Source organism: Cryptomeria japonica, chromosome 7, assembly GCF_030272615.1.
Source record: "Cryptomeria japonica chromosome 7, Sugi_1.0, whole genome shotgun sequence".
Classification (NCBI taxonomy): Eukaryota; Viridiplantae; Streptophyta; class Pinopsida; order Cupressales; family Cupressaceae; genus Cryptomeria; species Cryptomeria japonica.
In genome coordinates this window covers 167647708-167670360 of record NC_081411.1, presented here as the reverse complement: position 1 = coordinate 167670360, position 22653 = coordinate 167647708, and positions in this window count along the sequence as shown.

Genomic DNA, 22653 nt, shown 5'->3' with positions numbered 1-22653 from the left:
AAGTAGCCATAGGGGAAATGTGAGCTATTGGTTTCTACTCTAATCGACTTACATTCACACTAGCAGAAATACGACCAAGATTCATCAATCCTTCTATAACATCCTTTACCATCTTAGAAGAATCTTTCATAATTTTATCTCTTTTCTTCTTCTATTTCATCATAGCAACACCACTTTCAATGGTTTCAACATTACCAAATATTTCCTCTATTGGTTCTGATGGAGCATCTATGAGTATTTTAGCATATGAATCTAAGCTGTGAGGATCCACCTCATATCCCATTTCAGTAACCCAGATAGTTCTGGGTCTAACTGCCTCCATCCAAATTCCATCTCTTTTCACTACAAAGCATATGTGTTTATCATATTTATCCACAATGCTTTTGGGAATCCTTTCCCTTATCTCATTTTAGCTTGGAAATTCTTGAAATAGTCTTTTACCAACTTATCACCATCAGATCCCATACCGATAATTGCCTCCTTTATCTTTTTTCCAACTGAAGTATCATACAAAAAATCCTTATGTCCTATACCAGGAATTTCTTTTGAAAAGTAAAGCATTAAACACACTATCAGACTTCCAAATTTGAAGGTTCCTTTCTTATCACCTTTGATTTTATGCAAATTCTCTAACAATTCATCCTTTAACCATTCACAAATATCAATTTTAGCATTGTTTAATATCATCTCATGTTAACTATGAATGTAGGAACTAGATACAGAATTCAACCTATTAGTATGGCCAACTTTATAGCCAATGACCATGCTAGCAAATTTAACATTTTTATCCTTTATATCATTGACCCTAAGTGACCAGTTGTCAAATGTAGCTCCAGTTAAGCTCATAACCTCTTTGTTAGGGGTTTTCTTCTTCTTGTCAAGTCTAGAAGTGGTGGAGAGTAAACCAGTAACAACCTTAATAGCTTCCTTGGTAATCTTAAATACTGAGTCCAACCACATAAATTCATCATGAACCCTACTAAGGACATAGCAGATGGTTTCATCTAAGAATTCTGGCATATGGAGGATATTAATGAAACCTAAATCCTCAACTACCATGTGTTCCGGTTTCACTACCCCATTCTTGTTAGTGATTACATTCATGTACATGTTCATCAAATCTTCAGACCCTAAACATTCTATGTAACAATGTATGTATGCCCTAGGGTCTTCAGCAAATGCGACTCCCTTCGGGATTCTAGAAAACGCACCAATAGAGTCATCTAGTATTTCTATCTTAGGAATGATCTTGAAAATGGGTCTAGATTGTTTTATGTTCTCCACAATGGTAGGGTTTGCTACGAATTTGGGAATAGAATATAAAGATTCCATTGCAAAAGATAAATACCTTTTAACTGAGAAATCCTTGAATTCTCTGAAAGATCTTTGTTGCTTTGCCTTTAGAATACCTTTGCTCAATTTCGCTCTTTTTGAATGCTTGGATTCTTGGTGAATTGAAATGAGAAGTTACTGAACCTTTATAACCAAATATTGACTTACAACTACAATAAATGCTTCGTCGATGAAGTGAAAACTCCACATATCTTCCAGTAAAGAAGAAATATAACTTTTTACCACCAATCGAGGGTAAATGCATGATTTTCAATTTGTTGCCTTACCCCTAAGGATTATTTCTTAGTTAGATGAAGAATTTCCTACTAATGCAGGATTACCCTGTTCTGTCGGTGTAGAGACAGATTCATTAATTCTCTAATCTCTCTTCCTCATCCATTGTTTAGAAAATTATTGCTTTATTTCAGTCACCTTTTCTTTTCCTTTTATATTGGATCCTTTATTGTTCATCGGTACAGTCTTCTACAAAATTTTGCAATATGCCCAAGCTTGTTACATGCATAACAAGTTACATAGTTTCTCTGAATAACCTTTCCATAACCTTGAAAAGTTTGAGTTCTGCACTGATTAGATAAATGTCCAAAACTACCACAAACATAGCATTCACATTCATTCTACAATTGTCTGAGTTATGACCATTTTTATTGCATTTAGAACATTGACCGGTGGGTAAGTTTGTATTCTGATCATTCCTAAATCTGCACTGATTTTATCTATAACCAAATTTGTTGTAATTAAAATTTTTCCCATTAAATTTATAAGCATTAGGTTGCCTTATCGGTTTACTATGATCATGATTGTTTGCAGTCCCAAAACTTTCTCCATGTTCAAATCCAAGTCCAATTGTTTCTCCATCAGGTTTTTGACTTTTCAACATATCATCAAGATTATCTAAACTCGAATTTGTCTTTGTATTCATTTGCAGTGACCAGCTCACTTTCCAAAGTGCTAACTTGTCTCAAAAGTTCCTCTTTGTCATGCTGCATGTGAATTAAATCAGTTTTAAGCATATCATTTTCATAACTAAGCCTTTGAGATTCATTTGATCTTTCATTAAGTCTTCTAGCCAAATCTTCCTCATTCCTCTTTCTATCTTCAATATCCTTGCATAGTCTCATGGTTAAATCTTGCATATCATTCTTTGTGTTACTATTCTCTTGTCTCAATTTCTCTGAAATATCTTCGAGAGTTTCTTTTTATTCATCATCTTGATTTTGCAATTACACATGTAATTCTTTTCTCTTATTATTTTCTATAACCAGGCTATCTTGAAGTTCTTTGATGAATTCCCAAGAAGTTCTAAGTTCATCTTCTAGTTTCATATTCTTCAATTTTTCTGCATCAAAATCTTCAAGACCTCCTTCCAACTGTTGTTTCAAACTTTCCATTGGTATCAGTTTTAGAATCTTCCTCAAGCTGTTAGGCTTCTGCAAATAGAGGACTAGGCGTTGATACCAATTATTAGATACTGGATCAGTCCCAAAGACACTGAGAGGGGGGGTTGAATCAGTGTCTAACTGGTAAACAAAAGATTTAAACCTGATTGCAAATTTATAACCCAAATTAATATACTAGTAAATAAGTAATAATGCAATAAAGAGAAACGAAAGTATAACCATCAATGCACACCATAACACAAATATTTTTGGTGAGGAAACCTGGTAGGGGAAAAACCCAAGTGGGATTTGTGACCCACAATATTTACTCACTAGCCAATATGAATAAATATTACTTATACAATAGGGGCATGCACATGTAGAAAGGCCAACAACATAGATGTGATAAGAATAGTCCTAAGAAGAGTCCATGGTGAATTATTTTGGTTGGATTCCATCCATAAGATCACCAAAGAAGTAGTTAGGGTAGTAATAGACTTACCTTCCACCGGTAGCAGGCCTAACAAGACTAAAAGGGTCTCAAATGATACTGTGATGGACCTAACTGGTGCAACATTTGACAAGAGGTCTCTAAGAGTCAATGATGTAAAGGACATAAATGTTAGATTTGTTAGTATGATCCTTGGCTATAAGGATACATGTGCTAATAGGTTAAACTCAATATCTAGCCTATGTATTAAAAGTGCATATAACACGGTGAACGACAATGCAACAATAGATGTATGCGAATAGCTTAAAGATGAATTGATAGATAATTTGAAGAAAATCAAAGGAGATAAGAAAGGAACTTTCAGATTTGGAAATTTGCTTGTATGTTTGATGTTGTACATTACTAAGGAAGTACTAGGTATTGGTAGGAAATACTTTGGCTTTGATATACCGGTAGGAAAGCAACTATTGGACACATTAAAAAACATGGGAGAAAACAAAGAGAAAAATATAAACGAACAATTTCGAGTACTGAAGGCTCGAATGAAGACAAGAATAAGGTTGTCTTAGGCAATTGTAGATAAATATCAAAAAGAAATATGTTTTGTAATTAAGAAAGATGAAATCTGGATGGAGGCAGTTGTCCCTAGGACTATCTGGGTAACTGAAATGGGATATGAAACAGATGATAACATAATTGAAACTTATGCAAAATTCCTCCTTGAAGCACCAAAGGAACCATCTAAGAAATTCTTTGGCAATTCATAAACAATTGAGAGTGGCATTCAGTCTAGGAAAAGAGTTAAGAAAGTTGAACAAACAGTGAAGAAGGGAACTAGACAAGCTAAAACAATTAAGGAAGATGTATTGAAGCAAACTGCTATCAAGGAAACTGAGTTGGAAGGACTTCAACCGAAAACTCATCTTTCACTAGTTGCAACTTCTTCTGACAGTGAGATACCAGTGGTATTCAAAAGGGTAGAAAGGAAAAGAAAACCCTCACTGGCACCCTCACCTACACCCAGGAGAATAAGACAAAAGCAACAGGCAATTAGGCCTCCAGTTAAGAAGTTAACTCTGAAGAAGAAGAAGGTAAAACAAGATATTGCTCCACTAGACAAACTCCTAAGTGAAATAACAGAGGATGGTAAACTGAAAAATATTAGCAAACTGTATAACACACTTTCTAATGATGATAAAGAAAGCATAGAGAATAGTGTAATCTTACACTTGGACATATACAAGAAATTTTTGATGGAAATTGTTGATGATATACCCAATGATTTATATAGGAGACTAGAAGCTAGAAGGGTAGCTATTGTTGAGCTGGACAAAAAGATAAAAATATAAAAACTGCTTGCAGTTCACCCAGTGACCTCCACTGAAGACATAGATCAATTAATCAGTGAGGCCAACCAAACAATATTTTCAACCAACCACCAACATGTAGCACTGATGGTAGGAAGAGTGAATGAAATTTTAGAAGAGACTGGGGATCAATGGGATATATTCTTTATTGCAAAAGAAGAACAAGAAGAACTTAAAAGATCTAAGACTATCAGAGTCTACCAAAAGGACATGGATAAAGGGAAAGGTAAGGTAGGTGGACCTCCAAACCTAGAAATAACTAACAACTTACCCCCACCTCCTTCTGATACTCCACTAGTAGAAACTGTTGACACTCAACCAGCTATAGAGAGTATGGAGACTCCTCAAGAGGATACAAATCCTGAGTATTAAATTTTGTATACTATGAATATAGACACCCAAGAGGTAAATATTGTGGTAGATAAAGAGACCACTGAGGATAAGAAGAAAGATGTGGCTACTGAGCCATTAGCTGCAGATGTTGAGATTGGGGTTAGTGATACTGTAAATATAAGCACAAAAAAACCTACTCAGATAGAGAAACCGATAGAGGACACCACTGGGAAACCATCAGAAGCACCGGTAGATAAAACTAAGAAATAATCAGGAAAACTGGCAATGGACAGTGCAGAGGTGAATATAGAGAAACCGATAATGCATATTGAGACTACATTAGAAAAATTGGCAGTTGAGAGCACAAAGAAACCCTCTGAGGCATAGGTTGAGAAACTGGAATAGACACAAGCTGAGGTATAGGTTCAAACCGAGACAGTGCCACCAGAAATAGTTGAAAAGCCTAAATCTTTGCTAGTAGAAATAGAAACAAAAACTGACCTACCAGAGGTTGAAACAAGCAAAGTTACTACTACAACCGACAACATAGAAATTGTGAAAATAGTTGGGAAAACATTTGGTACTTCAATGACAGAATTCAGACCAACGAACGTGGTAGAGGTATTATTGGATTCTATTAATAAAATCATAGAGTGTAATGTACAAGCCTATAAGGCTATTGATGACACAATTCCTATTCTTAAATTGATAGCACCGAAGTGCATTTTGGACTAGGTCAACTAAACACATTGTCTAAATACATCACCGGTAACATTTTGACAGTTGATTAGATAAATGAAGACACACTCAAAGAAAGATTGAATAAGGAGAAAGAAAAATTCTTTGAGGAAATAGTGAAGAATAATAAGGAACAAATGGAAACCTTATTACTAGCACTAGGAGAAACAATTTTAGAATTCAAGAAACTGTACAGAGATACCTGCAAAACTGACATTTTGATAGAAGACATAAATTTGGAGATCGGCAAAGCACAAGAAGAAATTAACAATATTGCTGACAATTTAATAGGAACATTAGATCCATTTTTGGAAATTGAAAAGAACGTTGCAAATCTTGAAGAGAAAATAGAGAAGTTAGAAAAAGATAAAGAAAAGATGAAGGTTAAGACAAAGAATTTAAAATGCAAACTAGGTCCTAAACTAGATAACCTCATTTCTTTGAGAAAAGAAATTTCTGAGGCTCTGGTTCCCGGACTTAAGACATCAAAAGAGAAAATGCACATACTCACCAGTACAAATTAGAGAACTGAAGCGACATTAACCGACAACAAAAGGTTCAGCGACAGTCTAAATTTGGTGTTGGTAGATCTTTTCCAGATTGTAACCCACCAGTTACAAGGATCTAGGAAGGAACCATTCTCCACTGACATCGAATGACAACCATTGTCATTGATGTCAAAGGGGGAGTAGTGAAAATGAGAAAAGTGATCAGAACAAAGATATCATCAACTCAGGGGGAGCATACATTTTTTACCACACAGTTTTAGTAAGATATTTTGGCAGATTCTTTTTGGACAACATTTTTGGACACTTTTGGATTTTTCTCATGAGCGTTGCCATCAATGCCAAAGGGGGGGATTTTTAGCAAATTCACACTCCAATGAGAAATTTTAGGTGATTGAAGGTATTTTCATTGATGGAAACCTTACAATCATGTGATACCGGTAGGCACCGGCATATAGATCATCGACACTGAAAAGGAAGATTACTGGCTCCCTAGATGACAAGAATTTTGTATAAATGTATTTTGTATTTAATTATAAAAAAATTTGTAAGCCAACTTTGCGGATTATAAAATGACTCATATAAGTATGAGATCATTGTAGATCATTTAGTAGAGGAATGGATAGAAGGATTAATGTAGACCTAATATGTGAATTGTAAGGCAGATATTGAATAAGGGTTTATGTATATTGCAGAGCTTAAATCGGTACTGAATCTGGCTTAGTAGATGTTGATCTAAAGCAGTACAAGACATTGAATTTGTATAATCCAATTTTGCAAGTCAGTGAGACTTCTTTTGTAACTAAGCAGTGAGCACTAGGCACTTGGCCTTCCTACATGTGCAGGCCCCTATTGTAAACAATAATATTCCCTGATTGGCTAGTAAGTGAATATTGTGGGTCACAAATCCCACCAAGGTTTTTCCCACACCTGGTTTCCTTGTTAAAATATTGTGTTATGGTGTGTCTCTTATGTTGTGGTTGTTGTTCTTATTTACTGCATTACTTTTGGTTTACCAGTACACTTTTTTGAAGTGATTTTCATGTTATAATTCAAGTAAATTCTTATACTGGTCTGATATTAATTCACCCCCCCACTCTTAGTATCTTTGGAAATCCTAACATAAGAAAGACTAGAAAGATTTGTATGCAAAGGAATTAGAAGATAAGAAGAGAGAAGATGATGAGTTTGAGAAACTTGAAGCACTATTTTCTACAAGAGTACCTAAAGGTCTGATAGGAAGTAAGTATGAAGGAAAAACACCTTTTAAATGTTTTGCATGTAATAAGATTGGTCATTTTGAATATAGATGTCCTAAAAGGAATTCAATAGTTAAAGAAAGAGGAAGATCATTTAAGCCTAACCCTAGTTGTCAGAACAAGTACAAGTACAAGAAAAACAAAGACAAATCATGCTACATAGAGGATGAGGAAGGCATTACTAATTCTGATGATGAACCGACAAAAGATTCTACTAGTGATTCCAGCAATGGGAAGGAATGGATGTTCTTGGCAATCAAAGAAATTGATCCAACACTAGAAGAGAATGTACCTAAAGAGAAGGCACTTGCGACTAAAATTGAAGACAAGGATGAATGGGTAATTGACAGCAGTTGTTCACATCATATGGCTGGAGATAAAGGGAAGTTTTTGTTTTTGCAAGAATTTGATAGTGGTCTGGCTAGATTTGGAAATGACAAAGCCTATATGATCGAAGGGAAAGGAACTATATCATTGGATGGTAAGAACAATACTAACAATGTTTATTATGTTGACAGTTTGAGGCATAATCTTTTGAGTGTAGGAAAATTGGTAGAGAAGGGATTTCAATTACAGTTCAAGGATGGAAAATGCAAAATCATTAACAAATCTGGCTTGGAGATTGCCACCGATACATAGACACAAGGTAATATATTTCATTTGAACTCCAGTGAGAAGACATGTTTGATTACACAGATTGATGAGGGATGGCTATGGCATAAAAGGCTATGTCATGGGAATTTTGATTGCATTGTGAAGATTAATTCAACTAAGCCAGTTAGGGATATACCTAAGAATATGAATCCCTATAATCCAGTATCTAAAGAATGTCAAATGGGTAAACAGGTCAGAACCTCTTTTAGAAGTATAAAAGATAAATCAAATGATGTTCATGATCTTATTCATACTAATTTGTTTGGCCTTGGTAGAGTTAAATTTTTTCAAGGTGATAGATATTTCATGCTAATAATTGATGATTATTCTAGAATTATTGAGTTACTTTTCTAAAATAAAAATCTGAAGCATTTGAACATTTTAAGACCTTTAAGGCTAGTGGAAACTGAGACAGGATTGAAGATTCAATGCTTGAGGTCAGATCATGGTGGAGAATTCACATCCAATGAGTTTAATAACTTTTATGGGAGGCATGGTATAAGAAGACAATTTTATGCTCCTCGAACACCTTAGCAAAATGGAAGAACAAAACTAAGAACAAAACTATGCTCCCCAAACACCATATAGAAGTTGCACCATTACCACTTATCACATGCATCAAAAAATCTTCAATAAAGCTCTGTCAGTAAAACCCTTACCAGTGACCAAAAGGCTTACTAGAATAAATGATAGTATCTGAGTCATCAAATCCTGAACCAACTGATCGTGATATGCATATGAATAGCATGAATGAAAAATTCAAATCAATTCCACAAACCAAAGAATATCAGAGCATACTAGATCAATATCATAATCCAACCACTCTATCGGAACCAATTGGAAATTGGTAAACAACCAAAATAGTCGGTGTTGCCATCAATGACAAAACATGAATGCAACACATAATCAATTCCTCCAAATCACCAACAACATCTCCACCAGAGAATCTTCCTCTAACCTCTATCTTCTTGTGTCAATTGCCTCTGATCCCCATGACAATTCGAATCATCCACTGACACATGCGGTAGTAATCCATCTCTCATATGTAAATGTGTAGCCAAGGCAACAACTACACACACTGTCATCTCATCTTCTTCCTTGTATTGGAAGCAACTTTTCCTTCCTTTCATCCATTTCCACTAAGAGGGTGAATGATGTGATCAATATGTTACTCCCGCTAAGTCCTACATCTCCTTTAGGCCTTAGGAGATGTCACTTGTGCATTAAATGCATAGTGTTGGTCCATGATCATGTTCTCTTCCTTCTTCCTCCATACCTACATGATCTCCCTTTTCTTCTCATTTGCAGTCTTGGGAGAAGGTCTTACCTTCTCCTGCTAATTGGTCCTTGCTCTAACAGATTCAGTAGAATAACCAAAAGCATTGTTGTAGAAGTAGATTGTGTTCATACCAAACACATGATTGGAGGACCTTCTATCATACTAGTTTGATCCCCTTCCTCTCATCATACTGTTGTAACCAGCTACCAGAACCGGTGGATATCTTGATCTTGCATGAGCACTTCTCCTTTTGTTCCATGCAGGTATTTGATGCTCATATGATCTATACCCACTTCCAAATTGAGAATACCTATTATACTAGTTGCCATGTGACTGCAAGTTCTTCTTTCTACAATCATGACATCTATGGCCAAAACCACTAGATCTTTGATCGATTAAATTTTTTATTTATAGGAAAAACATTTCGTCTATTCCTAGACCTTATTTTTCATTCATCTACCCTATGGCCATAGTCTTTGCATGCAAAATAGTAACCAGGGAAGGAATATTTATACTTTACAAACATATTTTGCCATGCATGAGGAGATATTACCGGCTTGACTTCTCTGATTCTGCTTCTCCGGGGGTGGATCTCAGATTGTCCACACTCTATAGTTCTTCCATTTGATCCCTTTTTCTCCCACACTTTCTTTGTCTTGTGGGTAGCGACATTTCTTTGTCTTCTACCGGTAGGAGGTCTTCTATGTTGTCTTCATCTCAAGTTCTTTCTTCCGGGGAAGCTACCTTCTCTCAACTTCCCTTTTCCTTTTGGATCAGGAATGTTCCTCCTTCTATCACTAATCTTCATCCTCATATCTTCATTGGTTGCGGTTAGATCAACCTTCTTCTTCAGAGTATTTCAGATAGTGAAGGTCTATCCTTTGTTATCTCCATTTGAGGAGACAAACTAAATGTCTTTGTGTGATACATTCTTGTTGGTGGAACATTCACCAACATCACATCCTAATCCTCCAGTATCCTTGGAATGTTTTTTCTTCTTCAACATCTTGTCCAAGGCATCACTGCTGCCATCAAACCATATCCTCACCTTGAGCTCATCTTGATATTTTTCAAGGTCTTTCCGAATGTTCTCCATTTCTCCTTTTAGTTGCTAATACTCTTTATCCTTTGCCTTTAGCTCTAATGCTAGATCTTTACACCTGCACTCCTTGATGTCATCTAGTTGAGTCTTCAACTCTAAGATATATTCCTCAAATTCTTCAAGACATCTGAACAACTAATTTTATTCCACAATAGAAGCCTTATTGAACATCTTATATTCTTTTCTTACTCTATTGAGTTCATCAAGAGCACTCACCAGTTTTCTTTCAAGATCATCTTCACTATCACTCCCAAACACCTCTTGCTGGTAGGATTGATTTGTATGATCACTTCCAGATGTGTCCTCTCACTTTATGTATCTTGAGCCATGAAGAGATGGTGTCCTATTCATAATTTCTACTGCTACTAACAGATTTACCTTCCTCTGCATACCTATGTGATCCATTTCTTTTCTTGCTCTCACAAACCGGTTCTACGATGGTAGGCTCATCTCCATAGAGCTTCTTCAGTCTGTCCCATAAGCTCTTTGCCAATTTAGATCTATCCACATGTGATGAAACATCACCGGAAATCCCACTAAGTATAGCATTCATTGCTTCATCATTACACCAGTATCTTCTTTCTTCTTCTGAACCGATGGGAGGACTGACATGACTAGGGAGACCATTTACAACCAATATCTAGACATCATACCCTAGAGAAGATAGGTAGACTTCCATCCTACAAATCTAAATAGAAACGTTTGATCCATCAAACACTAGAGTAGGGGTTGACATAAATAAAACCATTGTGTTCTTAGAACCAGAATCTATCCAAGCTGGAGAAATCTTATTACACTGGGAACCTAGGCTCTGATACCAATTGTATAACACAAGATTCCACTAAGGGGGGTAAATTAGTGGTTTCCAAACTTATGCCTTATTAAGCCTTGACTATGTGTGTATTGGTTAGCTGATCTAACACAAAGTAAACATACCAGTGAGATAGGGGAGAACTCAAATACAAGCACACACAAAGGGGCATATCACACAATACCAGATATATAGGGAAAACCAAACATGAGAAAAACCTAGGTGAGAAATGTTGTTGGAGTCTACTTCTCCAATCCAGCCTCACAATAAACACAGTTACAATGTTTAGGGAACCAACCCAAGGAGCACCATCTCCTGCAGTGAGCTCCAACTTAGTGATTACAATATCATGCATCATTTCAAAAGTCATAACATGGTTACAAATGAGTTTTATAACCTCTGAAACTCCTCTTCCAATTTTACTCTTCTCAACCGGTCTTCTTCTGCTTTGTTCTTTGTTATTTCTCTTCTCACTCAAACTCATTGTTTCTTTCCATGACCGATACTCTTCACTCGGACTCACTACCAGTACTCAGCTTACCGGTCAAGCCCTGCACAGATCTTGCCTTGCCAGATCTTAACTGATACTCCCACTGCACTACAACACCTTTTGTTGCCTTTCTCTAGGTTCTAACACCACTAGTTCACAGATTGCAACTCACTTTGTAGTATACCGGTCACTCTAACCTTTCCACTTAAGCCTCTCCTAAACCCTCTCACCGGTTGCACCTTCAACACTCAGTCTCTATGATCTTCAATGAAGTCTCTAACTAGTTAGATCTCTACTGCACTCTCACACTCTACTTTTCAATGTCTGGCACCTAATCATCTGGTAGCATCAATCATCTTCGATCTTTAGTTGGCATATTTATATGCGAGTGTAGATAAAAATTTGGAAATCATCAAAGCAAATAGCAAATTGGCCTAGCTCAATCACGAAAACTAAAATGCAATGACAAGAATCCTAAAAACACTGAATAGAGATACTGAAAATAAGACATTTAAACCAAGTGCAAACCATCGCAAGCGTGAATGTCTTCTCCAGAATTCTCCATTGTCCTTCTTTCTCCTTCAAATTACTTTGTTTTTGTGGATCTCACCTTCAAGTGCATAAGTATAATATGAAAGCAAGATTGTCAAGACGAGACGAAAACATAAGGGTACTAGAAGCGTGATTGATTCAACCTCTTTGATTGAAGAAATTCATCCAATTTATAGACAAATTGGAGAAAACATCAGATTAGCATGAAAGTGATTCGAATGGAAATTCAAATCAAGAATAGCAAAATTATGACAAGTTATGACAAATTGCTATGCAAGGATTTATGACAATTTATGACAAATTGCTATGCAAGGATTATGACAAGAATTTGAAATAGAAATAGACATTTAGGAATTTAGGATAAATTAGAAAATTAAGTTGGAAATAATGACTTGGAAATTAGGAAATTGATGCAAATTAGGTAAATTAATTAATAATTTTTCATTCATTAATTAATTTACAAAAATAGGAGGAATGAATTAGCCAATTAAATAAACATTTAATTGTGACAAGAAGACTTAGGATAAATAAATAAATTATTTAACCTAGAGGGAAAATGACAAACAAGGTTAAATGAATAAATCATGAAACCCTAGAGGATGAATTAGAAATGCAAGAATGACAATTAGGTCTTGATGTAAGATCAACTTGATCATGATTTTGACTTGATTGACAAATGCGCCAATTGACAAGGAAAAATGACTAATTGATCCAAATTGACATGATTGAGAAGGACAACGATCGATGTCAAATTGATCGCAAAATGACAAAAATGACAACGATCGATGACAAAATAGATTGCAAAATGACAAGATTGGAAATGACCACGATTGATGACAAATCGATCGCAAAATGACAAGATTGAAAATGACCACGATCGATGACAAATCGATCGCAAGATGACAAGATTGAAAATGACAACGATCGATGGCAAATCGATCGCAAGATGATAAGATTGATAAGAGGACAAAACCCTAATTCCATCATCAATTAGGATTGACAATGTCAAAATATGCCAAATGAGCACGCATATTGTTGCGACAAGATAAGATCGACCAAAATCATGACTGAAAATTGTTATCGACAAGACCTAATTCGAAAGCGAGACAACTAAAGAATGCAGAAGAAGGACTCGATGCTTGCAAATGATAAAGACCAAGTGCGAATCATAGGAGAAATGTTAATGCGACGCAAAAACCCTAAAATAAGGCAATGCATCAATGTTAAAGTATGACTCCGCAAGCGTTGACCATTTTTAGACGTCTACATTTTGCCCCTCTTTGAGACAATGTGATTCTAAGCGTTGTTTCAAAGAACAATAAGGAAAATGCCCCAGACAATAACAATGACATATGCATGCCCCCTCGAGGAATTGGCTGGAAACATCCAGAAAAGAGGCCAATTGATCGATAAGAATGACAGAAGATGATAGGTTCGAATAGATCAAACGGATTGCCAAGACTGATGGAAGAAATGTTAGTAAGAAGAAATTAGACAGAGGACAATTAGAGATGAAGAGAAACTTGCTTTCACAAATGCACATAAGTAGGTGAGAACCTTTATTTATTGTAGCAAAGTAGATGTAGAGCATCGTGGCATTGAAGGCTAGAGCTGGAACACAACCCCTTTTGCAAAATACAGACACATCGCACACAAGGAATGAGTGAAGCATCCTAGGGTGCATACATCAAGGGTCGAGGTATGTGCGGCGTTCACAAAGTAAACGTACTTATCACAGACACCCAATGATATAGTTGCCCCGGTATGTGACAAACATTCCACAAACAACAAACACAACAAAAAAGAAGGAAAGGGACCATGAACCATCCCGGTCACTCTAAATCACTCATTGACATCATCGATCAACATAGGAACATGATCGAAGATAAATCAATAAATGATAAGACTCGCTAATTCCAATAAGTCAAACAAACATCTTGATCTTCATTGTCAAAAGTTGAAAGTGTTGATAGGACGATCATGCTATTTGGTTTCAGGACATGCGGTACCCTGTCTAAGACAAGACATAGTCTGGTTTCGAGTATACCACACCCTGTATAAGACCCATGATAGTAGTGACAAGGACAAATGATATTGATGTTAATTGATTGATATGACAATTGTGATCAGTTTGAATGTCTGGTTTGATTGAAAAGTTCATCTGTTAATGCGTGATTCCAGTAAAGCGCAGTGTGTGATTGCGTGTCGATGGAGGGATGCTCAGTGATCTGTCTATGCACAAAGGGGATATTTATTGCACAAAATGCAAAATGCTTGTTTTTGGATTTGAATGTTTTGAAAAAAAAATTTGTTTTGTTTTTTTGAGTTTTTACAATTTTATTTTTTTGTTCATTTTTTTTTTCAGGACTTTATTTGATGTTTAGGGATTTTTTCAGGACACTTTTTTTATTTTTTATTTTTTGGATTATTTCAGGACATTTTTCAATTTTTTATGATTTTTTCAAGACATTTTTCAATTTTTATGATTTTTTCAGGACATTATTCAATTTTTATGATTTTTTGCCCCCAGTGTCTAGCAAGGCAAGGAATATGACAAGTGAATAAATAGGCTTGCTAAAATGATGGTGGATAGAGGGAAGACAAAGGCATTTTATTATGGAGACAACGCGGATGCAATTTTCAAGGGCTATTGCATGATAGGACAAGAGACTGGATATGACAATGTAAAGAAAGAACATGGCATGAGGGACATGTCAAGAGGTTTTTAAAACCATGTTTAAATTTTGCGTCCTTATGTCAGATCAAGATCAAGGAATGAAAAAGGGTGTATGGATAGTGATAAGATATGGATAGGATAAGCAAGACCAAGAATGGATAAGGGACATGGAGTGAAGGTCAAGATTGGCTAAGGGATAGTGGCAGAAAGTTGCAATAAGCCAGGGAATATGGATGAAAGGTTGTAATAAGCAAATGGATAAATAACCAAAAGCTATGATGGACTAAAAGCTGCAAACAAGATGCATGATGCTCATGATGATCCTCAACCTTGTCAAGATCAAAGGTGGAAAGGGAAACTGGACATGAGGGACAATAGGATATGAAGGGTAATGACATGGTATGATAGGATAATGGAACAATGAAGGACAAAAGGATATGCTAGGATAAAACCTATCCCCAAGTACGGTGTGCAAGAAGTTCATAAATTATGCATGATGCCTGTTTGTTAGGTTTTCATCATGGTACTTGCCCAAGGCGCCTGTTTGCTAGGTTTTCACCACTGGACGAATTATTTTTCTTTACTTTTTTTTTTTGTCCTTTTTTTTTTGTATTTTGACTTTTTCAATAGAAGATGGACACATGATAGGGGATGGAAGAAGGACTCAAGTGTCTTTTTTTTTTTTTTTGGATAGTAGCCTTGAAAAAAATGGACCATGACCTTTAAAAAGTATGCTCATAGACGTTGGTAGGATAAGGACATGGAAAAAGAGATGAAATTAAGGCTAGGATTTATGCAAAAGATGGGATCAAAGGGATCGAAGGATGAAAAATATGCATTGGATAATGGATATGGTATTGGAAGAATTGGGCTTTACTGGACGGAAATGTGGGCAAGATCGACATTGGCACACACCTTGAGGGGTGATGGATTGATGGAGGAAAAATGTATTTTGGATATTGAGATTTTGAGGAAGGAATAGCTAGGGATTTTGGGACATAAGGGTCCAAAATGGATGAAGAAGGTGATGGAGGATCAAATTTGAGAGGGTTGGATGGAGGAATAGAAACTTTGGATGCCAATTTTGATGTTTCTTTAGGCTTTTGTGCTTCAAGGAGCCGCTTAGGGATCCACATGGTTTTTGATTTTTCATGCTTTTGTGGTTCCTTGGAGTGAATTGCTTGCACAAGGGATTTAGGAACCCATATATATTTTGACTTTTCTTTATTTTTCTCAGTGGGCCTTTGTGGCCTTTTGGATATTTCTTTTTCTTTATAGATCATATTGTTCTTTGTTTTGACATGTTGATTAGATTGGACATGTTGATCCTTGAATACATGTGGATTGCTAGACTTATGACATTTATACTTGGCATCCAAATTGCTTGGAGGGGGAAAGGAATGCATGGATGGATATGAATGAAATGGAGTTCTTTTGGATTGATGAAATTTACTCAAGGATGTGTGCCTTTTCTAACCTTGCATAGAGGACGAAGGGATATAAGGACCTAAGATGGATGGAAAGTATGATGGGGAAGGTGTATGCTTTGATTTTGATGGAGGGATACCAACGTCTTGAGAGTGAGTTGTGTACACATGACCCTTAAGATTTTCTTTAACATGAAGGGATTCTTTCTTATGGAGATCTACTCCTTTGTCTTTATGAATATCTTGACTTGTAGGATACTCTTTTCTTTGGGATGAAGACACGAGTCCATTATGAGGTGGATATGATATGAGAGAAATAATGAGATCTTGAAGTGGATCGGATTGCACCAAAGTGGAAGAACCCATTGTGCATGTCAAGGGATCATGAACATCTTGCACTGACACGTTAGAATCATGAGGGGGATTAGGATCATGAGGGGGACTAGGATTTTGTAGTGGACATGGTTCAATGACAGGCTCTTCAAGAGATGGAATGGGAGAAATAATGGGATCATCAAAAGAAATGAGACCTTGGAGTGTATATGCTGGATTAGGACATGGAGATGGAGGAACAAGTGGATCTTGTGGAGGATCTGAATGAATGATAGGGTCTTGTGTTGGAAATGAATTTGGAAGGATACTTTGATCTTGACAAGGAGGAAGATCATTGGATTCCTCTTTAAAATTTCTTTGCTCTTGACTTTCAATGGGATCATCAGAAAGGATGGAAGGGATATCTGGAATGTTAATGGGATTTGAAAGGACATGTTTTTCATGAAATGGAAGGGGGTCATTTGGGATTGGATGGACTGGGATATCTTGATCTTGCTCAGGGAATGGAGTGTCAATAGGACTTTGGATAGGATGGACAAGAATAGGGGAATCATCATGAGTGTTTGGGAACATGGGGTCCTAGTCAACAATTGGCTGGGATGATAAGGTTTCAGGATCTTGATCTTGATCTATTTTAAGACATGTTTTTGCATGCTCTAAATTATCCTCTTGACACGAGGTTGGACTTTGGATATGCATGGGGGATTCTAACAAGGAATCAATGTTTTGGCATGAAGGAAATGCACTTTGAACATTTGTGATGGATTCTGGCAAGGAATCAATGCTTGAACATGAGGAAGAAGGACTTCGAATGGGGTCCTCTAAAACAGGTAATGGCAATAAAGTGCATGGTGGCATTGGGTCTTGTATTTCTGAAACATGAAAAGGATGTGCATCATGAATTGGATTATCTTGGCAATCAATTATGGATAGCCCTTGGATAATTGCATCCTTGGGTGTATTGTTTGATGAGGACAATATAGAAGGTTCTTGTGAAACTTCTAAAGGTGTAGGGATAGATGCCACTGGAGAGTAAATTTGTTTGTGGGGAGATGAGGCATTGCTAGACATAGGTGTATTATCTTGATCTTCCTCAAAGAACTCACTTGGTAATTTCCTTAAGATCATTGCAATAAAGCCACCTTTCTTTCGAGGTTTTGACATAGTTGTATCTGGAATTTGAACTTGTTTGGCAAGGAGTTGGTTCTAGTCTGATGTCATGTTTTGATTTCGAACTAGATGTTGATCAAATTGGTTTGACATGTTCAAAATTTGGCTTGGTGCATGTTGCAAGTTTTTTTTTTGAATGTTTGGTTGTGGTTGTTGACATTGATATGTTGATTGAACTTATTGATATTCCACCATTGGTTGAACTATTTGTGGACATTGTATAGTTGGTTGGACATATTGTTGAAATCGGACCATTGGTTGTGTTGGTTGTATATGTTGGACCATTAGTTGTGTCTGTTGGAAATACTCAAACTGTTGAACAATTGGTTGTGATGGTTGAAAATTTGATTGATAGTAAACACCTTCCTATTCTTGTTGTGGAGGCACATTATGTTGAAATTGATGTTGTCTCTTTTCTTGAAATTGTTTCATCATCTCTATTCGGGAGAGGAGAGCTGGTATGTCTAATCGTTCAAGAAGAGATCTTACATCAATTGGCTCAATCTTTGGATTTTGACCTGGAAATTTTTGAAACATTTTGGACATTTGTGATCTATTCTTCTCAATGTTTTTCACTCTTTGTTCCAAAATCTCATTTTCTTGAGCTAGTTTCTCCTCTAGTTTTTGTATTTGAAGACTTGTTTCATCATAAAAAGTTTGATCGATATTGCCTTGTTGTTGAGTTGGATATAATTGTGATTGTCTTGAATTAAAATTTGATTGCATTGTCAGTTGATACGTCAAACTTTGTTGCATCATTGGTGCTTGGAACCTTGTTTCAATAGACATGTCACTATGCAATGTTTTTGGGATTTTTTAATTTTAAAAGTATGATGTATGATATGCAACCTAAATAGATGAAAATGCAATCTATGGCAAGAATGCAACCTATGTTTTTGGTTGTTTTTCAAGATTTTGACAAACTCATGAATGCAATTCTAAAAATGAGACCCTTAGGAGATTGAAATGATGTCTAGACCTCAAAGGACAAAAGGACCAAGTGACAATAGGACAAATTGACAATGTCTCACCTATATGCTTGGATACTAAGCTAGGTTTGACCAAATGACATTGATGACAAAAAGACAAAAGTTTGATAAGGTCAAGACTTCCTAACAATAACTTAGGGTTTATCAAAGATTTGCATTACTTAAGTATGACAAAACCTAGTTTTGACACTATATGCAAAGGGACAATTACTATGCAAATGACCCTAATATGATATGATAATGACCTAAGCTTGATGAAGAGACCTAGGGTATGCAAATGTGACCTAATGTTATGAGGACAAGGATGCAAATGCAAATGTATGACAATGTCAACCTAAGACAAAACCTAAGGTTGAATTATGAAATGGTATTGCTCTATTGCAAGAGGACAGATGCAAATGGATGACCCTTATTGATATGCAAAGGAGTATGACCTAGGTGAAACTTAACTTTGGTAGTTGACAATGAATTTGCAAAATGGAAACCTAGGATGAACCTAAAACTAAGTGACATGAATGTTGATACAAGATTTTGAAAAATGTTTGACAACCATGTTTGAAGGTGTTTTGAACTTTGTTGAATGAAATGCTCTTGTGTTTAACCTTGTTTTGAATCAATTTGTCTTGTTTTTGAAATCAGACACAACTCAACTTTTGACAAGTAAAGAAGACAAGATATTTTAACTTAGACTCAAGACAATCATGCTCATTCACACATTTCTTATGGTAGGTAAGGACAGTAGGTACTTGAGAGGTAGACTCGTTATGAGATTCAAGGAGAATACATAGATGCTTGACCCCATGGGCTCCCCTCCATGGCACTCACTTCTCAGGGCAGCCAAGCATCAGTCCCCATGGAAATCTCCCCATGGAAAACTTAGTATCTCTTCCAAGTATCTGAACTTGTCCTTCTCAAGCAACTAGAAAGATTTTTGGCCTCTAAATACAAGGTGTTTAGTAAGGATTTCTGTTAAGCGCTACTCCTTGGTGTCACGCAAGCATGATTTAGACATAGGCCCACCAAGGTACAAAACAAATGTAGTCGCGCAAGCATGATTTAGACCGCGAGGCCCTACTTAGATGCTGATATGAGAAAGAGTCCAAGGGTCATCACTTCCCAAGTAACTACAATTCCCACATAACCCTTCCTTCAAGGCTTTCGCCCATCAGGTATTTATTTATAGTGAGTTAGAATGCTGAGGTACTCTGGCTGTGCTCACTTTGGGTCATTCCCTTCTCACGATTGTCATTTGCTTGCAAAAGAAAGCAAAATGGTCGGGAAGGCAGGCCCTCTAAAGGTGACAAACAATCAAAACATGAGAATGGTATCGAAGATCTGGATTTCTGATCACCCTAAGAAGGATGAGAGCATACTATCCTACTCCAATGTCAAACTCGACAAGCAAAGTGAACACATGTTCATTCCATCCTACTTAGCAAACATACTAGGTGCTTAATTAGGAATCACAAACACAAAATTTGGTTGGAATGTAATGCAACCTGCAAAATCACTATGTTAGAAGTTTGATTTGTTTGGTCTTTGACTAGCGAAGCTGCATAAGATTTGTTAGTAGTTTCACTCTTAGTCTTCGACACACATAATGCCAAGGTGTTGCACAGAGAATCAGTACCAAAGAAAACTAGAATACAAGAACAGAATGCAAAACAAAGTAATTTGCAAGTAAAAACACTGATTTTCACCTCTGTTTCTAGCCTTACACAGGCGCAAAATGTCTTACACAGGCGCAAAATGTCTTACATAGGTGCAGAATACCTTACACAGGTGCAGGATTGCTTACACAGGCGTAGGATTGATTACACAAGCGCAGGATGCCTTACACAGGCGCAGATTGTTTTTTACACAAGCACAGAATGCATTGACATAGGTGCAAAACCCATCAAGATGTGCCTGTGTAAGAATGCCTTGACACAGGCACAGAAGTGCCCAGAAAGCTCCGAGTTGCTCTATTTCTTGAGTTTTCCACCTGCAAATAGCTCAAAAGCACTCAAAACATGGTTAAGGGGTTAGTTCACGTCAGGTTCACCAATTAATGTAGATAGGAATTTGGAAATCATCAAAGCAAATAGCAAATTGGCCTAGCTCAATCACGAAAACTAAAATGCAATGACAAGAATCCTAAAAACACTCAATAGAGATACTGAAAATAAGACATTTAAACCAAATGCAAACCATCGCAAGCGTGAATGTCTTCTCCAGAATTCTCCATTGTCCTTCTTTCTCCTTCAAATTACTTTGTTTTTGTGGATCTCACCTTCAAGTGCATAAGTATAATATGAAAGCAAAATTGTCAAGACGAGATGATAGCATAAGGGTACTAGAAGCGTGATTGATTCGACCTCTTTGATTGAAGAAATTCATCCAATTTATAGACAAATTGGAGAAAAGATCAGATTAGCATGAAAGTGATTCAAATGGAAATTCAAATCAAGAATAGCAAAATTATGACAAGTTATGACAAATTGCTATGCAAGGATTTATGACAATTTATGACAAATTGCTATGCAAGGATTATGACAAGAATTTGAAATAGAAATAGGCATTTAGGAATTTAGGAGAAATTAGAAAATTAAGTTGGAAATAATGACTTGGAAATTAGGAAATTGATGCAAATTAGGTAAATTAATTAATAATTTTTCATTCATTAATTAATTTACAAAAATAGGAGGAATTAATTAGCCAATTAAATAAACATTTAATTGTGACAAGAAGACTTAGGATAAATAAATAAATTATTTAACCTAGAGGGAAAATGACAAACAAGGTTAAATGAATAAATCATGAAACCCTAGAGGATGAATTAGAAATGCAAGAACGACAATTAGGTCTTGATGTAAGATCGACTTGATCATGATTCTGACTTGATTGACAAATGCACCAATTGACGAGGAACAATGACTAATTGATCCAAATTGACATGATTGAGAAGGACAACGATCGATGTCAAATCGATCACAAAATGACAAAAATGACAATGATTGATGACAAAATAGATTGCAAAATGACAAGATTGGAAATGACCACGATTGATGACAAATCAATCGCAAAACGACAAGATTGAAAATGACCACGATCGATGACAAATCAATCACAAGATGACAAGATTGAAAACGACAACGATCGATGACAAATCGATCGCAAGATGATAAGATTGATAAGAGGACAAAACCCTAATTCCATCATCGATTAGGATTGACGATGCCAAAATATGCCAAATGAGCACGCATATTGATGCGACAAAATAAGATCGACCAAAATCATGACTGAAAATTGTTATCGACAAGACCTAATTCGAAAGCGAGACAACTGAAGAATGCAGAAGAAGGACTCAATGCTCGCAAATAATAAAGACTGAGTGTGAATCATAGGAGAAATGTTAATGCGACGCAAAAACCCTAGAATAAGGCAATGCATCAATGTTAAAGTATGACTCCACAAGCGTTGACCATTTTTAGACGTCTACAGTGAGTTTTCCCACCATGATTGACATTCAAACTTTTTGCGTGCTAGGGTTCCCTCATTATCAACCATGAGGCATATCAAATTAGATCTCTTCTCTAAGAGAGTCAACCTACAACTAATCACCCATCACTGCTAATCACATTACTTACAATACATGTTTTCTGTATTTATCAAACACGACCTATTGTCAATCCCAATGAAGGGATCACATAGTTATCTTCACCTACCCTGATCAGCACCTAGAGACACTAAATCGATCATGATGCCAATAAATCAGATCTTTGTCCTTTGATCAGTCTCAAGCCG